This window comes from Plectrocnemia conspersa, unplaced genomic scaffold (assembly GCF_051122295.1).
Source record: "Plectrocnemia conspersa isolate PC_06_02 unplaced genomic scaffold, ASM5112229v1 ptg000006l, whole genome shotgun sequence".
NCBI lineage: Eukaryota > Metazoa > Arthropoda > Insecta > Trichoptera > Polycentropodidae > Plectrocnemia > Plectrocnemia conspersa.
Window position 1 is genome coordinate 24095450 of NW_028277170.1, and position 17931 is coordinate 24113380.

Genomic DNA, 17931 nt, shown 5'->3' on the forward strand with positions numbered 1-17931 from the left:
TAAGTGCAGCATTTGGCGTTAAGAAGTTTTGAGAAAATCTTTGCGTTGAAATTTTATTTGTATAAGATCTTTAAAAAATAGTCACAAAGAAGTTATATGTTTAATTGAAAGAGTCGTGCAAACTAATGGCCTCACTATAATAAATATTTAAGAGATCTATATTGTTTCCTGGTTAATAAGAAAATATTTATTAGGGAGATTTTATAATGTTTTTTTAATTTAGAAATCAATTTTTCATGAACATTAGAGGATAATTACAGTATAAATATGAAGTAAATATAATAATAAGCAACATGGCAGGAATATCACTGCCGAAATATCGAACAGTAAGAACCATGAGATTTAAAATATATCGAGACCAAGACCTATAAAAATATTTTCAGAGGCTGAAAAAAATATATTTATGATTCTAGATCAGCGCCCGCAACATATGCAACTATTGGTGACACGGCTCGAAAATCTCGGTACTAAAAAAAAATTTTTTTAATTCCATCTAATATGTCAATGATTTTTTGCAAAAGTCAAACACTCCCGCGCGTGGCTGTGATTGATTCACAGCCAGATAAAATTTGGTGGTAGAGGAAAAATCATGAAAATGGATGAAGAATGTCCTGATTTAGATAATGACACGTGGACTTTTAATTTAATGTTTTTAAAAAACACTACAGAGAATTTAAATTGTTAAAATAAAAATCTTCAAGGTAAAAAGCAATTTTTTTTTGTTTGAAAAAATTTAGTTTTTAAAGAAAGACAGTGAATTAAAAAAAATTATATTTTCTATACTTAAAAAAGTTTATGGACCCTTAAATAATGACTTTGATTTCAACTTTGTAGATGTGTTTTATGAACAGATTAACGATTTACAGCAACACTCACCCTTGTTTAAATATATTTTGCAGCCTGACTTTAATGACAGTTAATCGAATTTAACAATACTGAAATTTAGTGTTTTCAGTACTACGTACTACTGTGAGCAAACATTTTTAATTATGAAATATATTATAAATCTGAAATGTGCATAAAAATAAAAACTTTAAACTATGAACTAAATATTGAGGTGATTGAACTTCAAGGGAGTCACTAATGTTTTTATCAAATAAAATAAAATTGTCGTACAATACCATAAACTAGTAACATATATAGTGTATATAATTTGTAAAATTATTTTTAGAAAATTAAAATTTTATAGTGCTTAAAAAATATATTTGATTTCAGGGTAAAATTTTATTTTATCACTCTCTTGCGATCATCCAGAAAAGGAGATCATTGAAAATATTTATATTTCGAGTCGAGAGCAAATAGAATAATTCCCTCTGTCCTTTTTCCGGGGTTTTCGGCGGACACTTTGTCATCCCGGCCCGACTGGATGGCATTGTAAATATTTAACACACTTTTGCACGAAACGCCCGTTTTTTCACCAAAGCAAAGGTACTGGCCAGGTACGAAGGGCAAAGTAGCGCCTTTTACGGATCAATGGCCGCGCAAGAGAGGACAAACAAAAAATATGATAATATTCTGACGGAAGGCCCTTTGACTACGGAATAAATTGGTACTTGTGCAAACGTGGAGTACTCTCTTTCGGCACCGACCCCCAGGGTTAGGACTCTTCATTGTTCACCTATATTAGCTTTATCCACTTGTTTCATATTTCCAATGCTCTGTCCCGGTTCCTTCACTCCATTACTCCTCTACTCCCAATTTTAGATCTGAGCTTCCCAACAAATCATCCAATGTATCGATAAGAGAAATACTGAATCAATTTTAATTAGTATATTATAGTAATAAATTTATTATCTATATATAATACGTTTCAACTACAATCGTCAGTGTTTCTAGCGATAATTTCATAAAAAAAAATTTGTCGATATCGATGCTATATTTTCGAAGAGAGAAAAAAAAACATAACGGTGTTCTAAGAAGTGTAGGTTTGTGGATAGGGCGGGTGGTGGGTGGTTGAAGTAAAAAGTAAGTGCTAATAATTCCATTTGCCCCCTCTTGATAAGCGTTGATGTTCTTATAGATATGCCCTTAATGCCCTTTCGGAATGCGAAATCGCGGTCGCTGCTTTCCCGGAGAGGGGATTTGTCATCTACTTTCGTCGCGAAAATTGCTACTTTACGTCCGGTCATTATCGTAAGTTCCAATCGAGCAGTCTCCAATAGTACCCTGAGGCAATCGTAATGTTATTTTTTTAGAATTTTAAATCCATTTCTTAATGAACTGTGATATATTGGGGCATAAGAAAAAAATGTTTATATGCTTACGCAAAAGGTCAAAGTATGCCAGTTAAAAATGGTTTAATTAATTCTTAAAGAATTCAGCAAGGTAAAGGTGCAACAATTTGACTAATAATATTCATATGCGTTAAAGAGCAGATTTTGAAGGAGATCAAAGTTAAACTATTGTTTTTTTCATGTTGATTAATCAACGAACGATTGTTTTTAAAATTATACATTAATACTATATTGTAGAATAAGATTAATGCAGTTTTAAAAACTGAAGTCTAAATTATATTAATAGTGTGTTTTGGCTTTGCTAGTAACCGTTTCAATGCCGCGTGCGTACAACTTTTGTCGCTCGATGCGTTTGTGGTTATAATTTCAAAGAAATAAAAGCTAATTTGAGTGTATTTAACTGAAGATCAGGAAGCATTGATATATTATTTTTAGTCTCTACAGCAAAATATGTGCTTTGGTATTTCTGCTTACATTTAAATTTATTATTTGAAAATATTCGTAATTTTTTTCTCGGTTCTTACTGATAATAATTTATTTAATTTAGTGCAAAAAATCAATTAAAATCTTGTATGAATAAATAAAAATCATTTAAATACTTTTATAAAATATGCATAAAAAATGCTGATTTATTAAAATCAGTCAACAATATACCTAAATTATTACATATATTTTTATCAGGGACAATATAGCTTTTTAAATCAGCTACAACTGAATTAGTTTAGCAAAATTGATAGATTGAACTTCATAAAAATTTGAGATAAGCGTTAAACGATTATAAAGGTTGGCCTTGCCAGCATTTTGCTTTCTTTAACGAACGGATTCTGCGAATTTCGGTCATAGTAGACATGACTGATCAGCATTTTATTCGCAAATGTTCGAAGGCTTAGAAGCATTTTTTGTCTCGTATTTTGAAACAAAATTAAGAAGCATTAAGGACCATGGATTATGGAGCAATACGTTTTTTTAAAATGATCGTGATTTCAACTTTTCAACATTATTATGAGTTAATAGCATTTTCGGTTAAAAGAATTGTGTTAAAAAGATTTTATTTCGATCAAAGAGCTAGAAGAAGCAAAAATACCGCTGGTGTATCTGTCTTCTGGCAAAAAAATACAATGGATGCATTTTTAAAAAAATGCCCCATATAAGATGTTTTATAAGACTTCTTTAGATGATGATGCTGACTTCCATAGTTTAGTATATATAAAGTATTTCCTTACTTCCATTCTAATCTACCAGCAGATTAATAACAGAAGAACAATTTAAAGATATGACAGATTTGCTATATCATATTACAGCAATTTAGTATGAATATTTAAAAAACCTTAAAACCCAAAATCCTACTTCCAGAGAATAAAAAAAGATATGTTATATATTTCTTTTAAGTGAAAGATTTTTTTTTATTGTATTAAATCAATTTTAATACAATAAAAAGTTAATTTTGAAAACGGTCTAAGTCATTTACACCTTATAAGCTACATGTATATGTCAAAATAAATTATATAAAATATACTTATAAATAATTCATTAATATGTTATTGATATATAAAAGTAGTAATGAACACCTAATTTGATTTGCGAGGATTGAATCGAAACCGACACATTTCAATATAATTTGGTAAACAACAAAATACCGACAAAACAACGGGGTTTTCCCCCGATTTTTCCATTTTCCGTTTATCAAAAAGGTTTAATCCTGCGTTTGACAGGTACACTAATAACATACTTGTGACATTGGCTCCGCGGCCTATGATTTATGGACTTAAATGGGCCACCGGCTTAATCGACCGGCAACAGACCCTACGGCCCCGGTACTCTCTAAACGCCCTTATTTCGTAATTTACGATTACGACGCCCTTTTTCCGATTCAGTCCGTATTTTGTATTTTTTTCCACCGCCATCCTCTCGCTTGGCGTCCGCAGGTGCAATATTGACATTGACGTATGGACCATTGACGTACTACCGATGGGTGGATGCTGTGTACATTTAACGCCAATCGAATGCTTTGCTTGGATTTTGTGGTTATGTATAATTTTTATAGAAAGGAATAGTTTTATTCATCAAAGTATGCATCCATATTGTCAGTACACTTTTGCCATTCCAGCGGTAGCTTTTTCAGTCCGGTATTTGAGAGTCAATGAAAGCCCTGTTTTACAGCATTGTCGGATTTAAATTGTTTTCTTATGAAAATACTATCCACAAAAATATATTTTAATTAAAACCAAACGCACCAACCCTTCTCAATAAAATAACGAACTGTAAAATTTTCAGGGAGATTCTAAATGATAAAATTAACTGTGATATTCCGTTTTGAACGACAGAACAACAGCGTATTTTAAGAAATATATAAACTCAAACTGCTTTGAAAAAAGTTTATGTTAAAATAAAATAATTCGGAAGCATTCAATAATATGACAATCCAGGGACACTATAAAATCAAGTGACAACTTCCTCACAATTAATTTTAAATATTTTAAGACTCTACCACGGACTTCTGCCTGATTTTTTTAAGGTTTGCAATACCGGTAGTAACCACACCGGTAATACAGGTAATACCGAGCGAGGAAATTTTGTCATTGAAATTTGTACATTTTATTAGTTAAAAACGATATATCTATATCTTAGAACTACAAAAACAACGATGCCCATTCTAAAATAATTATAGAAGATTAAACTAAATAGTTTTATTGGGGTAGGATATCAAAAGCAGTATAAAATTATCCCTTTCAGTTCAAGAGGGCCGAAATATACTATAAACTTATATATATATAATTTTTAAAATTTAAATTAATATTTGTATATGAAATATAAAAATAATACATATGCTTCATATCAGGCAAATGGAACAGAATCTAGCAGTTCCCAGAAATTCTATTATGTAACAGAGAAATAAAAAAATTTATGATAAGGATGGCTGGCGAAGTGAAAACAAAAACAATTTTTATCTCCATTCAAACATATTTTTATCCAAATAATGTATGAAATATGCTTCACAAAACATAAGTGTTATATATTAGAAATAAGTAAGTCGCAATATTTATATTTAAATAAAAAAAAAATACTCAAAATGTATGTTTTTTTAAAATATTGAAATGCAATGATATTTATTTCTGTTACCAACCAAAAATAGGTTGTAATAAACGATATATTTAAAATAAGTTATATTTATTTGTCGGATGTTTTTTAAATCAAACTAAATTTAAATTTACAAAAAAAATGCATTTTTTTTATTGTTGTATCAAACAAATATTATTACTTTTTATTACTCGACATCACTTTAAAAATCAATGATTAAAAAAATGTCTAGGACTCATACATTTTTGATTTTTTAATATTTACATAAACATTTATACCTCAAATTGAATTATTGTTACTTTTAAAATGAGTTGAAATAAATAAGTATACGAAAGATAAATCTTTCAAAAATAAATATTATTGAATATTCAGAAATTAATACTAAATGTGCAATGATTAACATAAAATAATATCTATAAATCACATTTCAATCACAAAAATAACAGAATTATGTCATATAAATATGTTTTCCAAAAAAATATGTTGCATTTTGAAAAAACAGATTAAAAATTTTTATGCATTTTTTTCATAATGTCCTTTTGGATAATCCTAAGTGACAGAAAATAACGAATAATATATTTTATTGGAATAAATTGTCTAATGATGCTCTGTCCTCCTAAGTAAAAACATTTGGGAAGCACACAAACGCAAAAAACTATTTTGCCACCCGCATTTTAAAAAATATTTTTGTTGCAAATAAAAAAAAGAATAAAAGTGAAGAAATAAATGGGACAAAAATATTTTTATACATAGTCATCTTTTTGATTTTTATTGCTACTCGTAGATAACACAATAAACGATCAGCGTAAAAAGTATTTTTATAAATACCGGAAAGTAAAGAAGGTTGTTTAAAAGCTTTTTATTGTTTTAAACACGAAATATTTATAAATATTCAGATGGATTCCAAAAAAAAATATGAATACGACAATAGCTACTATATTTTTATTCAATATATTCAAAAAAAAATGTTTCGTGGATAGCACAATAAAGGATCAGCATAAAAAGTATTTTTAGAAGTGCCTGAATGTAAGGAAAGTTAACGCTTCTTATTGTTCAAAACACGATATTATATTTAAAAAATAAACATTTTAAAAGATACTACATATTTATTGAATCCTTAGATTTTTTGCAGAATTTACAAGCATATATGAACATTCAACAATATATTACAGCATAGTTAGCAATAAAGAATTCTGTTTAATATCTATCAGGTAAGTTGGCTTAAAAACTAAAGAAAGATTTCACTGGGTATTTTTCATCGTATTTTCTTACTATTATTAATCAAGGAAAATATAGAAAATAGTTTAAAAAAATACTTATTGTCAAAAGACAGATTTTGAAAAAAATATTAATAAAATAATACAACTGTCACCTTTTTATAAATTAATTATTATATAATTTAAGTTAATTATAAACTTCCTAAAACTGATTATTTTAAGCTTATGTTGAAGCAAAAAAATGGGTTTCTTTGTTACAATAGGACCACACCGTGAGAAAACTTTTAACGGCTAAATTCTCAAGGTACGTGACATAAATTAGCTCAAAGTAGTCGTTCGTATTATTTTTTTTAAATTGCCACCTATCTGTAATTAACCATTAAACTAAAAATCTGCCATGGAAATAGCAACATGAACAATCAGAAATCATTTACAGACGCTTTGTTTAAGGACTTTTCTCTAACATTCACACTTCAGAGTTCAAGGCATCTAACTTGGATTGACAGTAAGAGGAAGCCGAGTTAAATTCAGAAACCGCCGCTTCTCTCTTCGCATCCACTGTTCCAGTTAATCGACCAATTAATTCAAAGCAAGCCCACTTTATAAAAAGGCATTAAAGCATTTATTAAAATATATTCAATTTAAAAATATATAAAAAAAATGCTGAAAATCTACGTGGTGACAAAATACTATTTAATAGAAAGAATTCATATTAATTTATAGTTTAAATGCATAAATAATATCCTACTTTAATATTTAACTAAATATTAAAAATGATTTATTTTTTATTTTTTTTATCATAAAGACAATTTTTTTGCGCCAGTGATTTGAATAACTTTTATATGATTTACCCCCCTAATTATTTTACGAATGGCCAGACTTACTTAAGCATACATTTATCTGAATGCACCCCCGTCGTGCATACAATGCAAAATAATAAAAAATGCTAAATTTGAAACATTTTCATCCCTCCGATTGATTCGCACGTCACGTCAGCCAACCGGGAACATCTGTGGCTTTGGATTCGCTCCACGGCTACAGTCTGCGGTTGAAAATAGCAATCAATTACACAGCGGGACTATTTGTTAGCTATTACATTTGCATACGCGCAAAATAGCCAAAAGCTGTTTGCAGATTATGCAAAAAGCTCGGGAGCCAATTATGTTTTTGAGTTGAACAAAATTAGGAGCAAAATATTTTTAAAAATCATAAAAACACAAGCAAATAATATTATTTGCACATTTTAATTTTTATGCTTGTTAACCATATCATATATACCCTACGTTTTCCAGCTATAAAGAAAAGTTCTAAATAGTTTACGGTTCAACGCACGTAATCCTTTGAGTTAACTGTGCTTTGAACTTTATCCATAATATTGTCAAATCGTAAATGTTTCCCTATTATGATTTAAGTTTGACGTTCGCAATAAAGAGAAGTTCAATAAATTATATTTAATAATAAATTTTAAAAGACCGAAACTATACTAGATTTTCCTAGAACGGCTACATTACACTATACAAATTTGTACCACACATTACCATTAATCATGTAAATAGTATCATTTTCGCGTACTGCGGAAACTTTGAGAAAATATGACTATCAATATCCGTCGAAGAGCGGTAATTTCCGGTGAAATTTTAAAGTGGTGTCATTTTAGAATTGGATTTGGAATGTGACTAGCCGTTTACGTTAATATATGTTTTCTAATCCTAATTTAATTGTGCTTTAAAATATGTATTCGATTTTATTTTGGTCTGATTTATTATTATTGCAAAAAGTGCGGCGTAAAAAATGAAGAAAGTTTTGAATATTGACAAATTATATTTCCACTTACATTTCGTTCTCTTCTTCCGAAGCAATCTGTTTGTGGAGCAGCTGCGTTTAATTGCCTATTCATCCTGAAAACAAAACCTTATATTACAATTTGATTCAAGTTAAAAATCGCTCAACTTTTACACAATATTACATATTTGATTATATTAATTACAGTGATTTAAAATTAAATTAGGTCTTCAACTAATTTTGACAAATATAAATGTTTTTTTTATAAGCGGAAGTTTTAAGAGATTACATTTGTATTACTTTTTATTGTTTATTTTATTTATAAAGCCCAATCAAAATGGCATCTTCTTCGAAAATACCACTATCGAGTAAATCTGACGTTGAATAACAAGAGCGCCATGAAGTAGACAATTTTTTGAAAGACCTCATTGAAAGAAAAACAATGAAAAAATAGTACATGGCGGTTACTGAATTCTTTGATTATACATTCAATGATAGTATATAAGGAAAATAGCAAGAAAATAATTGAGCATCTTTCATACAGAATGCAACTTATTGAGGGACTATTTTTAAAATATAGGCCCAAAACAGAAACACATAGAACACCATCTGAAAAATCACTTAGTAGACTAAAAGAAAGGCACAACAGAAAAATTTCACCAACCGAGACTTAAAAACATCCTTAAAAAAGGTGTGTAGTTTGCCAAACATAAACGTTTTCGTACCATGTTTGTGAAGTTGGATTGTGTATAGAAAAATGTTTCGAATCATATCATGTAAAATTAAATTATTAGTACTAGTATTTTTATGTTAGGTCAGGTTAGATTTTTTATAGTTTTTATTTAGTATGTTTTATTTGTATTTGTTGTAATGTAAATATTTTATTATTACATAAAGTTTTTTGTACATTATCAAATAACTTTTTTGTTATTTATTTATATGTATATTACATATTTCTTATGAAAATATTAAGAAACACCTCAAATAGCCAAGATGTGGATTTGCAGGAAAGCACAAATAAATCAACTTTAATGAAAATCTATTCTGTGATATAAAAAAAATGCATAGAAGCAAGATATCGAAAAGGTTAGTTCTGAAATAAAAACATAACATATAAAATATGGTTCAACGTATAGATGAGTCTGAAACTCTTTATTCAGAAAGTTGATTAATTTTTTTTATTGAAATTAAATAATTTATTACGATTTAAATTAATTTAAATAAAAAACTCTGACAACCACTGGGAAGGAAAATCATTTTTGCCCAGAATATCAACAAAAACGTTTTCAAAACAATAAAAAAAAACAACATTTATTCTGTAATTATTCTGCAACTAAATAAAAAAGCATTTTAGTGGTTCTCAAAGTATTGATTGTTCAAAATTATGCTATAAAACTTAATATCAAATATTAATATAGATTTTGAGCCTGAAGGGTTAATAAAACATCAGATAATAAACATTTATGTATGGAATTTAAAGATATAAAAAAAAGCATCAAAATTAAATGGCCTAACTAATATAATAATAAAAAAAAAAACAAATAATACTTCACATTTATGAAATCTGCGAGAAATTGCAAAAAAAATAGATCGAATATCCAAAGAGTAAAACAAATCTTAAATATTATAATAAAATAAAAACCATTCTACCAAATTAATAAGACAACATTTATATTGAATCAGGAGTGTAGCAAATTTATAGTAGCAATTCTGACAAAATTACATTGGTCAGAAAAAACGTAAAATTTTATAAAAAAAATATAATATAAAAACTCGATCAATTTTTTTAATGAAAAATCCACTTTGTGAGATCATACATTCGATAAAAATCTCTTTAAAAAATCGTGTCTTTGTAAAAAAATCACAAACAATTACACAAATCCCCGGAAAAATGGACAATTAAATAATATAATAAATACTGCCCCACCGAAAAATTCAAGGATCAGAGCGGCAGTTACGGAAAATTCGTGACCATGGCTGGAGCATCACAGCCGAAATATGGAAAAATAAGTTTTAATGGCGATGAATCCCCTCGATTCCAATATTATTTATATATGTATATTAATTTAAGCAACTACATATTATTTATTAATAGTTATTACTGATAGTCTGTATTAATGCAATTGAAATATAATTTTCTTACTACACAATTTTTTAGTGCCCTGAATAATTCATAATCAGCAGGAGCAATTATTTTAGTGACATATTTTCTGTACACATCACTAATGATTTTGGTTGCCAAAGTTGCAGAATAACTTTTAAGCAATTCATAAAATAAATAGAGTGGCAAATATTCACTTTTTAAGGAGACATTTCAAAAAAATATTATGTCTCTCCACAGTTTCCAGCTGAAACCAAAATTGAGCAGAAAGTAACAAAGAAGTGTCTTTTATACAATACAACAGTTTAAACACAGATTTTATTTCTCAAATTAAAGAAAAAAATATTTGGTTTTATTGTTTTTTTCATTAATATATATTATTTTTTAACCACAAATTTTAAGCATTTTACTTTTAGAAAGTTCATTGCTTTTAAATTTATATTAATTAAGTATTTAATTTTATAGAATTATATTTTTTATTTAATTTTATTTTGATGTTGAGGCGGCCTTCCTAATGTGATTTTTTTTGGCCTACGGTTGAGAAGCGCTGATCTCCATTATAATTTAAATAAATAATATACGTCGTAACTATTTTTAAAAACTGTTTTAGTTAACACCACATGTGATCGTTGCGATTAAATTAGTTGAACTTCTAAAGTTTTCTTCGGACTTTCTGAGAACGTTTTATTAATGCCTGCACTACACTCTCTGGAAGCTGGCCAAGGTTGGCCAAGGACGGAAAATATAATAGGTTACTTCAGTTGAGTTCAGTTTTGCCCGAACTGCCAAAACGGGAGGTAAAGTGGGGGTAATTCAGTCGACTTGACCAGCTTCGAACGCTTCCGAACATTGTCGGCAAACGGACCGAAGTCGGAGCTGCTCTTTTGAGCGCGAGCGGTGAGATACTTCCCCTTTCGCTCTCTCACGTGCTAAGTGACGAGAGTGAGAGAGATAATGATATGGTGTTTCGCAAACTGAGATAGAACGAGTATGCGCGTAGGCGTCCTATGGTCAACACGCATGTCGAGCGCTGCATCGTGGTCACGTGGTCAAGTTATAATACCACATGCTTAACGGGGTCTTCAACAGACTCTTACTGACATCTTTGAATACTTTAGGGCACAAAAAAGGATTAATTATATTTTTGATAGTATATTCTTATAATATTTTTTATCATATGAAATTAAATAATTAGTGGTACTTGATTTTGTTAAAAAAAATCGTTTCAAATATCCTTATGTATTTTCCTAGATCGATTTATATAAATTTCACACCATAACGAATTCTTATTTAGAATCGATGGCGACAAATTCTAGGATAGTCACAGATATGGTGTTCGTATTCTGTGTATCATTTTTATGCCTTATGGCATTTTGCACAAGCCGAAAATTTGAATATTTACGACCGAAAAGTTTTCACTGATATTGTATTGGTGAGTGCTCACACAAACTTTTATAATTATCAGTAGCGTAATTGTAATAATATGACAATTTAAAAATTGCGATTATTTGGCACATTTTTCGATCGCGCGCAAATATGCCAGCTGTACGTGACAGCAGCCGCCGTCCGGACGGCATATGAAATTTGTGACAGTGTGGCAACCTCGGCCGACTTCAGTTGAACTTCGGTTCGGACAACTTCCAGAGAGTGTAGTGCAACAATAACAATTTTAAAATCTCTTGCATAGAATTTGCGAATAAAAACAAGATAAAGGTGCCAAAATATATCTGCCAAAATATAATAAAATATACATTCCATTGAACAATGAAATTGGCAAATTTCACTGATTTTAAATCACGTTTATGCAGATACAATATAACAAGATATTTATTGGACAATTATTAATTTTATTATATAATAATATATAAATTAAAACACAAATGTACTTTCTCTAGAAGTACTACTGATTTAAAATGCATAACAGTACTGTAGCATATGTAATATATTTATTATTATTGCACAAATTGTATAATACAATCAGAATAAAACTTTCAGTTTTAATGTAATAAAGTAAACGTGTAGCTGCAGGTAGACTAATATATTAAATAATATAAATACATTACCATTGAGAGTTTTAACCTCTAGAGTGCCATGCGGTGTACTTCGCACACAATAATAGCGCACATTATACGACACACATACCTTCGCTGCCTCTGGCTACACTTTGGGTGCAAAACGGGAAATTAGGCTACCCTACCCGGTGGGGTACAAAGGCCTACCCTCGAATATTATTATTACAAGTTAACAATTAATGCGGCCAAAAAGTGGGGGCCCCGAAGACGCCAGAGCGTTTCGTCTGTCCACTTTTAGCCCGCGATTACTCAGCCAATTAGTGGGCCGCTGTGTGTCCGCATTTCAGAATTGGTGGTCGCCGTAATTGAATTAATTCAACCGAGGGCGAGAATAAATAATCTGACGGAGCAAGAGATGCAGAATTTCGAATTTATGATGCGAGACCAGAAGCTCGGGATTTATTGCGGCCGATGTCTGAGAATAATTGGGAACTTAGAAATTGCGCTCTTCGGCGTATGAAATTTTATTCCAATTTCCATATTTTATATCGCAGTGTAGAAAGCAACGTGAAAAGTCTACATGTACTATCGGATTTATCGTAACGTTAGTTTGAAACACCAACAATCAGATATGCGATATAAGATGGGTACAAAAAAATATAGCTGCTTAGCTTAATTTAATAATAAGATGAATTTTGATTAAATCAATAAATCTACTTAATAATACAAATTTGTCAAATAAAAACTATAATATAAAGCAAAAAATGCACGTGTTACAAGAACTCTTCTTGAACATTAATTAAACAATTCTCAATAAAATATACAAAGCCAATAAGACCCTATAATATGATCTAATAAACTGCAAATAAAATAATTCAGATTATTAACCATTAAAATATATATTTTAGCAGTGATACTTCTGCCATGGTCACAAATTTTTAGCAACTCATTTTCGTGACAATGCCAGGAACACCACTGCCGAAATATCGAGCTAAAGTTGTCTAATTAACCCTCCAACATCATATCCAAAAACGAGTTTAAAAATTTAGCTCAATCACGTTTGCACCGACACACATTTTCACATCACCGAACCGAATAAGAAAAGTCGTTCTAAGATTATAGGATGAGTACATACATGAAACAAATATTTTTCCAGAAATCGATTTACACAGTTATATTAGAATCATTTCTATACAAAAATAGTCAATATCAATTGCATTATATAATCGAAAACTATACACATATTCGTTACAAATTGAGGTTCATCCCTCATCTTAGAAAGGTTCGTTCTTGCGCTAATAACACCAATATTTACTTTTGTTTTCTGCTATACGTATTTTTATAATGTGTGTGTGTGCGTGTATACCTAGGTATACGTATAAGTATTTATTTGAGTCGGGCCGTTCGTTTTCGACTTTGTATTTGAGTTGCGTTTCGAGCCCTCGAGTGCTGGCATTGAATTGCGTTATAAGAAAAGGCAAACGGATTTTTCCGAATTGAGATTGAAAGGAAAAATACGGAGAAAAGAAGTAGAAAGAAAACAATAATGTGACGACTTTGTCTTAAGATCCTCAGATTTTGTGTTCTAATTAAAATTTACTTTGATGAAAAAATGTGGGTGGAAAGATTACATTCTACGACAAGAATTTATGGTTTAAAAGCTTTCAGAATTATTTGTTGTGTTAAATAGTAATTCGACAAGAAAATAAACAGTATTAATATTTGTCAGAGAAGCTTATTGAACTGATGCATTATTTTAATAAGGTCACTAAAGAATTTGATAATGGAAATAACTGACTTCACAGCTACATGTTGCGTGGCATACAATGTTCAATTAACAACGATGTTATTAAGTTGTTTTATATAAATTTACTTAGTCAAAAATGAACCGCGATTGAAACGAGACGTTCGTAGTAAATAAAGCATATTTTATTATTTATTTCATGTTGTATTCTATATTTTTATTTCGCAGTCAGGCATATTTTTTTAAAATTATTTTAGCCACTATTATGCTGTCGTATTTTTTATATAAAAAAATCCTTATGTTCTTTAAAATTATTCTTTTCATTACAATTACTCCTAAATATTATTTTTTAACATTATCATAATAAATACAATAAAACATTTTAAAATGAAAGTTATTTGCAGTATTTTTTCATAGCAAAAATCATGAATAAAAAAAAAATATTTTATAAAAAACACGTTATTTAATATTTCTATTAATTATTCAACTATACATTATTTTTAATATATTTCTATTATACATAATTCATTATTCCTAATTCAAAAATTATCGCTCCTCAAAAGGCAAAAATTCACGTCAAAAGCAATAAAATCGTGCCGTCGCCGTAATACTTCTATGACTATTTTTATATTATGACTTTTAAGAAGTAAGAATAAACCTAATTTTGATCAATAAAAGAGCGCAAAAAACAATTATAACTTCTCAGAAGTCAAAAATCCACGACAAAAGCAAATAATCGTGTCTGCGCCGTCGCAGTGGAAACGCTTGTTAGCAAGTGAAATAAACAACTATTTCCAATAGATCTGCTTTTTTTTATTATTGATTATATAAAAATGTACGACCCAACATAAATATAGCAAAAATCATAAATTCCGATTCCTAAAATAAAAAAGTTGTATTTTAAAAAAAAAACACATTATTTAATACTTAAATTTATTATTTAACTGTATATATTTCATTATTGCAAATTCAACAATTATCGCTTCTCAGAAGACAAAAATTCACGTCAAAAGCAATAAAATCGTGCCGTGTCGTATATCTAGCGTTCATTCTTTGACTTTTTTTATAATTATATTACGACTTTTAAAAAGTACATCTAAACCGAATTTTGACCAATAGAAGAACGCAAAAAACAATTATCACTTCTCAGAAGTCAAAAATCCACGACAAAAGCAATAAAATCGTGTCGGTGCCGTCGCACTGCGACGTCACCGACACGATTTTATTGCTTTTGACGTGAATTTTTGACTTCTGAGAAGTGATAATTGTTTTTGCGCTCTTCTATTGACCAAAATTCGGTTTGAATATACTTTGATCAGCCCTCTTATATAAGTCCATAGTAATATCGGTAAGGATAGCTATCATATTTTTAAAACATAGTAACATCGAAATGCGGACAAATTATGGAGCAATATGTGAGATGCAATTCCTATCTTTCGCTTATGTGAATATTTTAGACCTAATAAAAGTCCTAAAACTATAATTAGTTTAATACTTTCATTAGGTTTGGTTTGGGTTTGAACAGCAAATAGACGTTTCGCAACTGTCAATTTTATTTTTATACACATTTTAGCGCCTATCAGTTATTTTTTCGCTAATAGGAATATATATCTACTGGTGAAAATACATTTCCACTTCACTAGTGAAAATATAACTTTACCAAAAGATATACATTCACTGTAGCATTTAAACATTGGATGTAAATAAATAATGATATGTATGTATGTACATATAAAAAAGTTGAAAATATATAATTTCACTTGTAAAAATATATATCTACTAGTGAAAATGTATTGCGATATGATTTTACTGAAATGATTTATTTTTAAAAATATTTTCGGGATAGATTCGAGACTGTTTTTTATAGATTTTCTTTTAGGAATAACCACATGAAACAGAATGTATTACACGATTTCATTGCTTTTGATGTGAATTTTTGCCTTCTGAGAAGGGATAATCGTTTTTGCCAAAATTCAATTTTTTAATATATTTCATCGAATCAGTTGCAGACGTTTGGATTTAGATTCTAGATCATGGTCTATATACTTAAAGACCAATTAGACTTAGGAACAAAAAATAACTTTTAAAGAAAAAAAATTACTGCATATAATTTAATTAAATGTCGCAAATATTTTATATTATTATCTAGCATATCTGTATTAAAAAAATGAAGTACATTATTTTTTAACTATATTTCAATTATACCTAATTCATTATTTAAACTATCAAAAGCTTCTTTAACATTATCATAATAGCTACAATAACATATTTAAGATTTTTTTCTCATAAATGCAAACATGCTAAAAGTTATTTTCAGTATTTTTTTAGTATTTAAGTTAATAAGTATTCATTCAGTAAAATAAAAATTTATTTTCAATACACCTGTTTTTTTAATGAATTTTCAAAATGTAAAAATTTACTGCCAATTCTAAATAAATATAACAAAGATCATAAATTTAGATTTCTAAAATAAAATGTTTTATTCTATAAAAATCGCATTATTTATTATTTAACTACGGATTTAATTTAGTATGTACATAATAATTAAACCAGTTGTCAGATGTATAATTATTAAACCAATTTTTCATTCTATTTTCTAACATTAATCCACCACGTCGTTCGAATCATTTGTCATCCAGTCATATCTGATTTCATTAATGTGTTTGTGTGCTTCGGTCCAATATTATAAAACCGAATTCATTTTCCATATCCCCTTCTCCCTCGATCACCAAGACCAAAAAAAGCCTGGCGTTCATTAATATTAATATTAGGAAAGCGGCAGAGGGTTTATGTGGCAATATCTTTTTCCTTTTTATTTGTGTAAGTGTATGGGGGGGTGCAACACAAAATTATATTAATAATCCCCATTTATTATTAGTTGCCGCGGAATGAAAATAAATTACAATTTAAGTCACGGGGTTATTAATTAAATAGAAAATAATAACATCGCAGACTAGGGGTGCCGGTTTTTAACCTGTTCGATAGCAAAACAGGAGACAAATATTTTCGTTGCTTTATGCAAATTTTTAAGTTCGACGAACGGAAAAGAGCAGTTCCGTGCGACGGAGGTAAACATCGTATCGGTAAAACTTTTCAGTTTGTGTTGTGTAACGTATTTTCTTATATAACTTATAAAATAAATTGACTATATATATATATATATATATAGGTTACAGTGTCGCTTAATATTATTATCATTATCAAAAATCCCAGTATCACTTTCAAAGTAGCTTAAAGCAATTTTGCATGATCCCTATTTAATTGGCATTTATGTTGTCGAGTTATCTGACCTTAATCTTCTTAAATATATTTTATATAATTATATTCATATTGGTATACTTAAATATATTTAGCTAGTAGCTAATTATATAATACAAGCAAGAAAAAGGTAAGCGAAACATAAATAGAATAAAGAAAATCCATTATAATTAAGGTATTTTTATTCCTTAATTTAATTATTGTTCTAAGAATATTATTTTGAAACCAAAAGTGTGTGGCTTTGCAGCCAGAATAGACACCAGAAATCAGGTAATAGTGTATTCAGTTAAGGTGTACAATTTACCACCGAGATATAGTGTTGAGTGCTGGTGGAAATGTGCAGTCATTTGTGTTATTTGTTTTCGGTCTCGGTCTGGTTGTCATTGTGATGTGTGCTCGTTTCTGAACTTCTCATCTCAAATCACAAATGACATGAAATCATAAAGAGTTATACTTCTATAATTCACATAAGACTGTTGATGTTGTAGTTTATTTTTTTAAGAAC

At 29.1% G+C, this 17931-nt stretch overlaps 1 protein-coding gene across 2 annotated transcripts in view; it reads right to left on the reverse strand.

The window, feature by feature from the left end:
* The window catches only part of LOC148234585 (discoidin domain-containing receptor 2-like), a 374653-nt gene that overhangs the window by 159931 nt on the left and 196791 nt on the right, over positions 1–17931 (reverse strand). For both annotated transcript variants that reach the window (XM_088187968.1, XM_088187967.1), the window contains one exon: positions 8364–8427. The gene's annotated coding sequence lies outside the window, so the exon portion shown is untranslated. The remainder of the gene's footprint in view (positions 1–8363; positions 8428–17931) is intronic.